General features: G+C 42.2%; 1 protein-coding gene across 6 annotated transcripts in view; it reads left to right on the forward strand.

Annotated features, from left to right (window-relative positions):
- The window catches only part of ADK (adenosine kinase), a 315,535-nt gene that overhangs the window by 163,999 nt on the left and 138,424 nt on the right, over positions 1–13,112 (forward strand). The gene's annotated exons all lie outside the window — the stretch shown is intronic.

The raw sequence follows: 13,112 nt of genomic DNA on the forward strand, positions 1-13,112 counted from the left end.
CAGTGCCGACTTCCTGGCGGGCTGGGCACGTGGGCTGTGCGAACACGCCGGAGCTCATGATTAGAAAGTACAAACACGCATGGTCAGAATCAATGCTCACCAAACACGAGATTAGCAGAAGGTGCCCAAATGGTGGCGCTTAAGAGCTGAAATTCCTTGTACGTCACTACGTTTGTGTTTGTTGACTGACAGTTGTGTACCGTTGGTATGCAAGACAAGTTCCTGGCACATGCCCTTCGGACAAAAGTCTGACACTCTGTTGGCCAACAATCTGATCGTGTGTACGAGGGTTTAGTCTGTCTTCAGCAAACTGTTTGCGGGCTTTCTTGTTCATCAACTTTAGAAGAGGCTTCCTTCTGGGACGACAGCCAAGCAGACCATTTGATGCAGTGTGTGGCGTATGGTCTGAGCACTGACAGGCTGACCCTTCAACCTCTGCAGCAATGCTGGCAGCACTCATGCGTCTGGATATGATGCTGGGCACGTGCACTCAACTTCTGTTCGACCATGGCGAGGCCTGTTGTTAAGCCGCTGTATGGTCTTGGCCACCGTGCTGCAGCTCAGTTTCAGGGTCTTGGCAATCTTCTTATAGCCTAGGCCATCGTTATGTAGAGCAGCAATTCTTTTTTTAAGATCCTGAGTTCTTTGCCATGAGGTGCCGTGTTGAACGTTCAATGACCAGAATGAGAGAGCGAGAGTGATAACGCCAGATTTAACACACCTGCTCCCTATTCACACCTGAGACCTTGTAACCCTAACCAGTCACATGACACCAGGGAGGGAAAGGAACTAATTGGGACCAACTTGAACATGACTTGGGGATGTACTCACTTTTGTTGCCAGCGATTTAGACATTAATGGCCGTGTGTTGAGTTATTTTGAGGGGACAGCAAATTTACACTATATTATACAAGCTGTACACTCACTACTTTACATTGTAGCAAAGTGTAATTTCTTCAGTATTGTTGCATGAAAAGATATAATAAAATATTTACAAAAATGTGAGGGTTGTACTCACTTTTGTGAGACCCTGTACATCACCCAGAGGGGCATGTTTTATTCATAACAAAAGTGGAGTTACTCTTTAAGGTAACTGATCTGTTTGAAGTGTTTTATAACCGCTAACCGGGGAAAAAAATTCTGCTTCAACGGGCTATACTTTTCTTTTTCTACTCATTCCTGTTTTATCTCAGAAGACCACTTTAGCTGCAGAATTAACCTGCTGCCATTGTATAAGCTTCATCAAAATAATTATTCATTTTTTACAAATGTTGGTACATCTTGTACCTTTAGCAGAGAAACAGCCCCAAAGCATAATGTTACCACCTCCGTGCTTGACTGTAGGGATGGTTTTCTTAGGGTCATGGTCAGCATTTTTCTTCAAACACTGAGTTGAATTGATGCCAAAGAGCTCAATTTTGGTCTCCTCTGACCACAGCACTTTCTCCCAATCCTTCTTTGAATTATTTAGATGTTCATTGGCAAACTTCAGATGGGCCTGTACATGTGCCTTCTTGAGGAGGGGGACCTTGTGAACGCTGCAGGATTTCAATCCATGGCGGCGTATTGTGTTACCAATAGTTTGTTTGGTGACTCCTTGTGTGTTTCTTGGCTGAACCCTCTACTTTTCTCATGAGCATCCTTACCCTATGAGGCAAAAACTTGCATGGAGCTCTAGACCGAGGGAGATTGATGGTTATTTTGAATTTTTCATTTGCGAATAATCGCTCCAACTGTTTTCTCCTTCTCACCAAGCTTCTTGCTGATGGTCTTGTAGCCCATTCTAGCCTTGCGCAGGTCTACAGTCTTGTCCCTGACGTCCGTTTGACAGCTCTTTGGTCGAGTGGTCATTAGGAGCACCTTCTTAAATTGACAGGACTAATCTGTGTACAACATGAGCACATACTGTAGCCAGTCAATGGGAGCCAGAATTATTGTTGGTTGGTAGGGGATTGAATACTTATTTTACTCACTGAACTGCAACTCAATTTATAACATTTGTATTATGTGTGTTTTCTCGATTTTTAGGTTGATATTCTGTCTCTCTCATTTTAAATACACCTTTGATAAAAAAATTATAGACCCTTCCTTCATTTCTTTGTAAGTGGGCATCCTTTCAAAATCTGCAGGGGATCAAATAATTTCCCCACTGTATTAGGTCCCTTGCAAAAGTATTCACACATATACCCCCCCTTGGCATTTTTCGTGTTTTGTTGCCTCACAACCTGGAATTAAAATGGATTGTTTGAGGATTTGCATCATTTAATTTACAGAACATGCCCACAACTTTGAAGATTTTTTTTTTTTTTTTTTGTGTGAAGCAAACAACAAATAAGACAAAATAACAAAAAAATCAATCTGCTTAACTATTGACCCCCCTAAAGTCAATATTTTGTAGAGCCACCTTTTGCGGCTATCAAAGTTGCTTTGGATAAGTCTCTATGAGCTTGCCACGTCTCACCACTGGGATTTTTGCCCATTCCTCCTTGCAAAACTGCTCCAGCTCCTTCAAGTTGGATGGTTTGCGTTTGTGAACAGCAATCTTTTTAAGTCTGACCAAAGATTTTCTATTGGATTGAGGTCTGGGCTTTGACTAGGCCATTCCAACACATTTACATGTTTCCCCTTAAACCACTCAAGTGTTGCTTTAGCAGTGTTTGGGGTCATTGACCTGCTGGAAGGTGCACCTTTGTCCTAGCCTCAAATCACACACAGAATGTTACAGGTTTTGCTCAAGAATATCCCTGTATTTAGCACCATCCATCTTTCCCTCAACCCTGACCAGTTTCCCAGTCCCAACTGCTGAACAAACATCCCCACAGCATGATTCTGCCACCACCATGTTTCACTGTGGGGATGGTGTTCTTTGGGTGATGTGCTGGGTTTGCGCCAGACATAGCATTTTCTTTGATGGCCAAAAAGTTAAATTTTTGTCTTATCTGACCAGAGCACCTTCCTCTATACATTTTGGGAGTCTCCCACATGCCTTTTCACAAACTCAAAAGGTGCCATTTTGTTTCTTGCAGAAAGTAATGGCTTTCTTCTGGCCACTCTGCCATAAAGCCCAATTCTGTGGAGCGTACGGCTTATTGTCGTCCTATGTACAGATACTCCAGTCTCTGCTGTGGAACTCTGCAGCTCCTCCAAGGTTACCTTTGGTCTCTGTGCTGCCTCTCTGCTTAATGCCCTCCTTGCCCGGTCCGTGAGTTTTTGGTGTGCAGCTGTTTCTTGGCAGGTTTGCTGTTGTGCCATGTTCTTTCCATTTGGTTATGATAGATTTAATGGTGCTCCTAGGGATCATCAAAGGTTTGGATATTTTTTTATAACCTAACCTTGACTTGTACTTCTCAACAACATTGTCCCTTACTTGTTTGGAGTGTTCCTTGGTCTTCAAGGCAGTGTTTGGTTAGTGGTGCCTCTGGGGCCTTTCAAAAAGGTGTGTATATGTAATGACAGATCATGTGATGCTTAGATTGCACACAGGTTGACATCATTTCACTAATTATGTGACTTCTGAAGGTAATTGGTTGCACCAGAGCTTTTTTTATGAGCTTCATAACAAAGGGGGTGAATACATATGCACATGCCAATTATCAGTTTTTTTTTTTTATTTCTGAAAAATAGTTTTATGTATATATTTTTCTAATTTTACTTCACCAGCTTAGACTATTGTGTTCTGATGCACAGTGATTGGCCCTGTCTGTACCATGTGATTACCATGACCAATTAAAGATCGACAAAAATATTACACAATGAATAGCTATGAATGCAAGCCATAGAAAAAAGGGGGGAGGAGGGGAAAGGGGAATGGTGGGACTTTATACGAAGCACAACACCAAAACCAGATGAATCAATTGGTAGATATTGTAAAATGGTGTACATGGATGCATGTGGGACCGTAAGTAACATGTAGCAAATAACATAGTAATTTAATATACATAGAAATGCACACACATGTGTTGGAAATGCTTACATAAAAGTTCCTACATAGTAAATAGCCCAAACTTGCATATAAACATGATTGCACATATGAATGAAATCCATTCACTGTCATGTGATTGGTCACAGCATTCTCATGGTCCAGCCTGGTACAATAATCTGTCATCCACTATGTCCGGTGGACACAGCAGGTGACAGATTGAGCCGCAGTGTAGCCTGTGACTGGGAGGACGTCATATGACACCCACGCGGGATGGAAAAGCGCTCAGCCGTCATTTGTTTATAAGCTGGGTGGGAAGCCATTAAAGTGTGCAGGCTCAGTGGCCACAGCTAGCTGCTCACAGGTGGCAAAAACAGCAGCAGGAATTGGCAGATTCCTGCCGCAGCCATTCACACTGTGGCTGATCGCCTTTGCCTAAGACTGCAAACATCCCATCAACTGATCCATATTCCTTTTGGATTTTACCATTGCAGTAACTTGTACATTGCCAATTCTTTTGGGTTAATCTGTCTTGAGTGTGTTGGGAAATTGGGAATGACCAATAAATTGTATGTATAGCCACTAAGTTATTGTCTGTACTGATGGGTTGGAGAAAATATATAGAAGCTACGATACGGACCTGTTAAATAACACTTTCACCTTGTGGCTGAGATGTAGGTTACTGTTTCGAGACGTCCTTTATCCACATATTTGCTGCACATCACCTCCAAAATTCATTCCCTTTACATTAATGCTTTTGCTCCAGGAAATAGTCTGAATTCACAAAAACAGCTTAGATTGCTTCAAATCCCAAAGCAGGGCAAGAGGAGTGCAGTTTTTTTTCCTCCTAGAAAAGTACATCTTGGTTACCTAGGAAACTGCTGTTTGGTTGGGAACCAATCATATATGTATTTTATATCAAACTTCTTGCAACCTGTCTCAGTTTGCATTTTTTTTTTAGGTAAGATTCTGACAGGTATTTTCTGAGAAGTGAATGTGGAGCTATATGATCGAAATGTAGTATTTTCTTCAAAGCACTTAAAGGTTAAGCTTTTTGCATTTAAAAATAAATTTATTTTGTCACTACTTGCATGATTTTCCTCCCATAGTCCAATAACATATTGTAGGTCAACTGGCTTCTACCCAAATTGGTTCTAGCATATGATTGTGGTAGTCAATGGCCTATGTCAATTGTGCATGTCTTCTGTAAAAAGCTTAAGTTTAGTTGGTATGAGAGGTGGATGTTTTGTGTGTGTGCATGCATATAATGTGAAAAATGAGAACGTGTGTACAGTGGATATGGATTGTCTACACACCCCCTGCACACTCCTACACACCCCTGTTAAAATGATCAGGTTTCTGTGATTTAAAAAAAAGACAAAGGTAAATCATTATAGAACTTTTTCCACCTTTAATTTGACCTATAAACTTACAACTCTGTTGAACAACAACCAAATCTTTTAGGTGGAGGGAAGTAAAAATAAAAAAAAAATATGGTTGCATAAGTGTGCACACCCTTAAACTAATACTTTGTTGAAGCACCTTTTGAATTTTTTTTTTTTTTTTTTTTTTTTTTTTACAGCACTCCGTCTTTTTGGGTATGAGTATCAGCATGGTGCATCTTGACTTGGCAATATTTGCCCACTCTTCTTTGCAAAAACACTCCAAATCTGTCAGATTGCGATGGCATCTTCTGTGCATAGTCCTCTTCACATCACCCCACAGATTTTCAATGGGATTCAGGTCTGGGCTCTGGCTGGGCCATGCCAAAATGCTTTTGTTGATTTGGATGTATGTTTTGGGTCATTGTCATGCTGAAAGATGAAGTTCCTCTGCATGTTCTGCTTTCTAGCAGAAGCCTGAAGGTTTTGTGCCATTATTGACTGGTATTTGGAACTGTTCATATTTCCCTCTACCTTGACTAAGGTCCCTGTTCCAGCTGAAGGAAAAACCGCTCTAAAGCATGATGCGGTCATCACCATGCTTCACTGTGGGTATGCTGTTCTTTTGGTGATGTGCAGTGTTTTTGCACCAAACATATCTTTTCAAATTATGGCCAAAAAGTTCAACCTTGGTTTCATCTGACCATAACACATTTCCCACATGCTTTTGAGAGACTTCAGATGTGTTTTTGCAAAGTTTTGCCGGGCTTGGATGTTTTTCAAGAAAAGGCTTCCATCTTGCCACTCTACCCCATAGCCCAGACATATGAAGAATACAGGAGATTGTTGTCACATGTACCACACAGCCAGTACTTGCCAGATATACCTGCAGCTCCTTTAATGTTGCTGTAGGCCTCTTGGCAGCCTCCCTAACCAGTTTTTTCTACTTGTCTTTTCATCAATTTTGGAGGGATGTCCAGTTCTCGGTAATGTCACAGTTGTGCCATATTTTCTCCACTTGATGATGACTGCCTTCACTGTGTTCCGTGGTATAACTAATGCCTTGGAAATTCTTTTGTACCTTTTTCCTGACTGATACATTTTAACAATGAGATGCTGCTGGTGCTTTGGAAGCTCTCTGCGGACCTTGGCTTTTGCTGTAGAATGTGACTAAGAAAAATGTCAGGAGAGACCTACTAGAACAACTTAACTATCTGGTTAATCAGAGACGCTTTAAATGATGGCAGAATGTGATTGCTAAATTCTGAATGCAGCTACATCCCCAGTTATAAGAGGGTGTGCACATTTATGCAGCCACATTATTTTAGTTTTTTATTTTTACTTCTGAGTTGTACGGTTTATAGGTCACATTTAAGGGTAGAAAAAGTTCTGAAATGATTTATCTTTGTCTCATTTTTTTACATCAAAGAAACCTGACATTTTAACAGGGGTGTGTGGACTTTTAATATCTACTGTATGTATATCTGTGTCTATGTATTTAGCTATCTATCTGTGCAAAGCGGCCTGAATCTCCTCTTCTGTGGTCTCGCCACCAGTGCTTTAGGCTCCTCCTCTTCTGCGTGCACCACCATTGCACACCTGCTATGGGGGTGCACATGCAGTCTCGCTCTCTGGCTGGGATGAGTGCATCCATAGACACGCCGAGCTCAGCCATCGCTCACTCTTCACAGGCTTTGACTGACAGCAGCAGGAGCTAGTGGTTCCCACTGCTGCCAAGTCTCCTGGGAGGGGGAGGGTTTGAGAACTGCTTCAGAAGGGCACCGCGCTGGATCCATAGAGGGCTCAGGTACATTTTTAAGTGGGGGGGCTGGACGGTGCGGCGATTGAAAGTTTGTAGGGCTTTTCTTTTTTTTTTTTTTTTTAAATACAGAGAATGCATTCGGTAAAAAAATTTTAGAACTACTTGTTTCAGTAAAGTCTCACCCTGCAGTTGTCAAAAATTTCAAACGCATTTTATGAACAGACCTATGCATTAATAACTCCAAACTGTTTCTGACCTTTCTTTAAGACGTAACCTATAAATAGAAAATATATTAACCCCTTCGCACCTAAGGGTAAAACAAATGTTCATGCCTAAACACAATTTTGCAACTTTGACATGTTAGTAAAACCGTAACACAAGAACACAAACAATTCACCAGTTCAAGCGCTGATCAATAAAACTCCCAAGTCGGCTAAAAAGAGCCTCTTCTCTCACTAAAGGCTCTGCAGGTCTCCTGTTAATCCACTGGGTGGTGGAAGTAGATCTATACAAGCATAGAAAAGGGAAAAAGTGCACGTCCGCCCTAGTGTAATACTGTTTAATAAGGCACATAAGAATAAAAACTTTGTACAAGTTGCACTTACATTTGGAAGCACATATAAAGGAATGATGTACAAATGTTCTCCTCTCCCAGGTAGTCACTGCAAGAAGTATCGATGGATGAGAGACTTCCATCTTCCCAAAGCCAGATAGCGGCTCACAAGCCGCCCGACATCCCTCCAGCTAGGCTTGCCACCTGTCCGGGATTCACCCGGACAGTCCGTGTTTGTCTGCTCGGAACCCGGACACATGATTCAGACCGGACTGTGGCAGCTGGGGTCGGGGGAAGGAACAGAACAAGTGCTTATTGGGCAGCAATAGGGGGCCGCTAAGGAAGGAATGGAACTAGTTAATGCTCTTCGTGCTGCAGCTGAGTAATCCTTGTGCAGCAGCTCCTGACAATTTAAAGTCCTGGCCCGCTGTCTATATCAATCTGCCGGGCCATGTAATTGCCGGGAACCGCAGCACAAGGATTACTTTGCTGGGACTGTTTGATTTTCCAGTACAGGTGGCGTAATCCTTGTGCTGTGGTTCCCGGCAATTAAATGCCCTGGTGAAGTGATAAAGTGGATGTCGGGACTGCTGCATAAAGATTACTCCGCCTCTGCCAATTACTCCTGGTAAGATGTCTGAACAACTTTAGCATCCTTTGTAACCTTAGGAGTGCTGCAGCGTAGTCCCTTGGTTTGTTTACAATGGCTGCCTGAAGGAGGGAGGGGAGCATGCATTGTCTCCTGACCCTGCCATCAAGATATCTCAATGTTTCCCCACCACCCAGCTTGTACAGATGAGTGGACCAGAAGATGAGGAGTTGCTGCCTTGCTTGGGGGGTGAATGATGGACAAAAAACTCAGGGGCTGCCTGTGTGCACCTGTGAGGTCCGGTGAACCTGGGGCAAGGGAGCAGGATGGACTAGACAGATGTGCACAGGGGCTGCCTGTGACTGTGTGTGAAGTTAGGTACTGGCAGTAGTGTGGAAATCTGGTGACACTGGAAGCACCACTACATCTGTTTACCTGTGTGCTATCATAGCACATGATGAACTGTGGCACACTATGGCAAAGTTTTACTAGCCTCGCTTCCCAAGGATCTCCCACAGCTAGCCTTCACGATTTGTAGCACTCTTTGATCCCATGTGGATCATTGTTTTCACACTACACCACAGTGGGTCAATCAGTTTGAATTATTATTCAGCAATGTATTGGATTAATACCTGTGACGGGTTACACTATTGACCCCAATGTTGAGATGATCCATCTCCTATTCCTGTTATGACACTGCTAAATGTATGATGGTTAAAGTGTGCGTAATGTGGTTCTGAACTCACCTGAGTGTGTGTTTTAGTTCTGTGACAGTGTTGTCCCAATTTTATTGGTGTTCTGGAGGGTTGCTGGCGATTGGGCCGGCAGACTGTACAATATGTTATTGATGCTTAACTTACAATTAAAGTTTTCATCTTTTTTGCTATACCTCAGTTGGTTCTTTGGTACCTTCCCTCTGAGTGGTCATTCTTGACCCTCTGTTTTTGTGTTATATGGTTACCATTGGTAAAGGACCCCACACCAATGGTGAGTCGGTATTCAATATGTCATCGTGGAATACATTTGTTGATTATATCAAGCTAAATTTGGTCCCATTATTTGTTTTTATGTGATTGAGTCCTGGTAAGGTGCCTGAACAACTTCAGCATCCTTTGTTACCATAGAAACTTTTAGGGAATGTCAGGTTCACTTTAAAGGATATCTAAAGGTTCGTTAAAGAAAAATCATGTCTTGCCTCCTCTGTGCAGTTGGTTTTGCACATTGTGACCCCGATCCTATATATATATTCCAGTAAGACCGCATATATGTGTACTGTCGGCGTGAAGGGGTTAAAAAAAAGCCAGGACCAAGCTTGCGTCCTCATATTCTATTATACCAATAATGGGTCATTTCCAGCCTTCTAGGATTCTGCATAGTTCATTTTTATAGCTTAAACAATTGTAATTATCATTTCAACTTTGACTTGGCAAAGAGACCTCTTAAAGCGGTAATAAAACAATGTGTGATATTTTTTTTTTTTTTTTTTTCCCTGACCTGAAAGGTAATGTCATAATCTGCTAGTATGCTAGCACATTATGTGAAACTTACCTCCAAAACGAAGCCTTCCAGTGATGTGCTGTCACCACTGAAGGCGGCTTCCATCTTCACCCGGTCTTCTTTCTGGGTCTGCGCACTCCGGCTGTGTGACTGGCTGGAGCGACAATGACGTCACTCCTGTGTATGTGCGGGGGTGCTGCCGTTTACGGCACAGGACTCTGAAGGAATGACCTGGGTGGCCATTCTTTTAAAGCATGTGCGCCAGTGACGCCATCGACTGCATATACAGTAAATATCTCCTAAACGGTGCACATTTAGGAGATATTTGCAGTGCCTATAGGTAAACCTTATTATACAAGTCAGAGATGGGAGTTTACTCTCACTTTAATACATGCAGTTAGTCTGTCTCTGAGGGCTAATATAGAAAAACAACAAAGACCAGTGTGGTGGAATTATTTTGTCCTGTATCGTAGTAGTGTATTTGCTGCTTTGTTCCTTCCACTCTGTGATATTGCAACATTTCAAAAGTTACATTAACGTAAACTTTTTTTTTTTTTAATTATTTTAATTACTGATCGAATGGGCCAACATGGTCCCGTTTAAAATCCACAGAAATACTTGGAAATATGTATCATTGTATCCTGCTACTCATATTTAGCATTTGTGTGTTAAAAGAAATTTATATTACTGTAGGGCAATGACCTCCCTGTAACCCAGCATATTATACTGATTAGTAATAAAGATTTTGATCACTCATTTATATCTTGCTCAGAAACAATTACACATGTGGCTGCATGGTAACAAATTGATGCAGTTTTTTATTCTTACAAAAGATTGAGTGCACAAGTTCATAGGCTGTAATGAGAGGAGAGTCATGCTAGTTTAAAGCAATCTTGTCTAACCCCCTCCTTTCTGCTTTGCTATCCTTCCCTATTGTTTGATTAGCAGTCATTTGAGTCTCACGGCGATATTTAATTCCTGCCTCACGTTTTGCATGCTAAGTATTTTCATTATTAAAAGAAAATCTTCTACCTCTTCTCTGCCTAATGTTGGCTAATTTGAACTAAAGGATGAAAGTCAGAGATAGGCAAACACTTCTGTAATTAATATTATTATAATACAGTATTTATATAGCACCCACAGTTTGCATAGCGCTTTACAGCATGGAGGCAGACAGTACAGTTACAATACAACTTGGTACAGGAGCAATTTGAAGGCCCTGCTCGTTGGAGCTTACAATCTTCAACCGAGGATCAAGCTATACAAAAGGTAATAACTGTGGTGGATGACCTGATGAAGAAAATAAATGTACAGTAGTTAGGTGGGGCAGAATAGGCTTTTCTGAAGAGAAGGGTTTTTAGGGATTGCCTAAAAGTGGACAGAGTAGGAGATAGTTGGTCTGATTGGGGTAGAGATTTCCCTAGGATGGGAGGGGCTTGGTAGAAGTCCTGAAGGTGAGCATGGAAGGAGGTGACGAGAGCTAGTGAGCAGGAAGTCTTGGGAGGATTTAAGAGGACGAGTTGGTTGGTATTTTGAGACTACGTTAACGATGTAGCTGGGGGCTGAGTTGGATGTGTTTATAAGTTGTTAGTGTTTTTAATTTAATTGGTTGGGTGAGCGGAAAGATTGGCAGAGAGGGGGTAGCAGACGCCAAACGATTTGGTAAGGTGGACGAGTCTGGCAGCAGCATTCATGATGGACTGAAATAAGTATAGCCAATGTAAAGGTAAGCCAATGAGGAGGGAGTTTCAGTAGTCAAGGCGAGAGGTACCAGGGAGTGAATTAGCTTTGTGGTGTCATTGGTTAATAAGGGGCTTATTTTGGAGATTTTGTGTAGGTGTTGAGGCAGCAAGCTTTGGACAGTGATTGGCTGTGGGGCCAAAAGTAGAGTTTACTTTACAGGTACAATATTGGCAATTGCGTTTTTGATATAAATCAGTATTAAATATATCAAAGCTTTTTGTAAGTTTCTTGGTAAATTTAACCAATCCGCACACTATATCTCACCTCCATAGTGTTTAGCAGCAATAGGAGGACAGGGAGGAGAAGGGAGGAAGAGGAGTGTCATTTACCACTGTGTATACACCCCCATGTGTGACTCCATAGTCATGTGGGTTGCACAGATAAGAAAAAGGAGGCAATGAAATGCTTAGGACGGAACTGAAATTAAAGCATGCTCAGTAGAGAACACCACCTTGTCTACACAATCCAAGCCTGCAATGGGAGGGACAGCTGAGGGCAGGATCAACTAGGTATATTTCTCTACACAAAACATGCTTTAGTGGCTTTGTTAGTGTGCACACTGTTATAGCATCTAAGGAGAGTTTTTCAAGAAAAAAACCTTCAGCACAACTTTAAAACGGTAGTAAACCACATCCAAAAAAATAAATAAAAAATCTGGCCCCTGGAAGTTTGTCATAATGTGCCAGTATGCAATGCATAGAGAAAGCAGCGCTGGATCAAGATCGGGCTCAGGTTAGTATTTAGGGGGGATGTGGGGAAGCTAATCACAAATTTTATTTTATTTTATTTATTGTTTTACCTTAACCTCTTGGAGCCAGCCATACGCAAATATGGTGCCAAACAGCTGCATATTTGCATGCAATATTGCAAAAGTTGCTGTGCCAAGTGCGTGCTCCCGGCACAGTTACCAGCGGCTGACAGAAAGCTCCTGTTTGCTGCTTGCGATCGGGAGCTTTCCAATCATGTGACAACCAATCACATGATCATAAACCCTGCTTCCCGACATTCTAAACCCCTTACTTGACCGGGAGGTGTGGGCGCCAAGAGTTTAAGGCAGAAAATGGATTAAGTGAAAAAAAAAAACACCTGACGTTACGCCCTCTTCAATCCCTTTGTGACTGAGCTATAGCTAAATGATGGCTACAGCACAGCCGCACTTTGCCGGTAGAACGTCATATGATGTCCGCCTGTGGTTGTGCTGCCTACACGCCCTCCAGCTGATCACGGCTGTAAACAGGAGGAGAGCCGAAAACCGCCAAATCTACACAGGGGACATTTGCACTGATGATCAAGGCACTGAACATCAGTGTCCTGATTATCAGTGCTGCCTGTCAGTGCCCGCTGAAGGGGCTCAAGTATTGGGGGGACTGCTGCACAAAGAAGGTTATTTACCTTCATGCATAGAATGCATAAAAGTAAAAAACCTTGTGCCTTTACAACCACTTGAAGTTTTGGGGGCTAGGTTGTTGAGCAAAATACAAAACGATAAGACATTCCCTTTTAAGTGGTAAGGAAACATTTAAACAAAACTTCCCAAACCCCTTCCTCTTATTTCTTCTAAGCAGAAATATACCACACTCCTGTCCCAAAACTTTATACTTAGCTAGATTTAACCACGGATTCCCCATGCAATGTGGTACATCCTTTGCCAGCTTCTTCTCTTGTGG

Source organism: Aquarana catesbeiana, linkage group LG08 (genome assembly GCF_042186555.1).
Source record: "Aquarana catesbeiana isolate 2022-GZ linkage group LG08, ASM4218655v1, whole genome shotgun sequence".
Taxonomy (NCBI): Eukaryota; Metazoa; Chordata; class Amphibia; order Anura; family Ranidae; genus Aquarana; species Aquarana catesbeiana.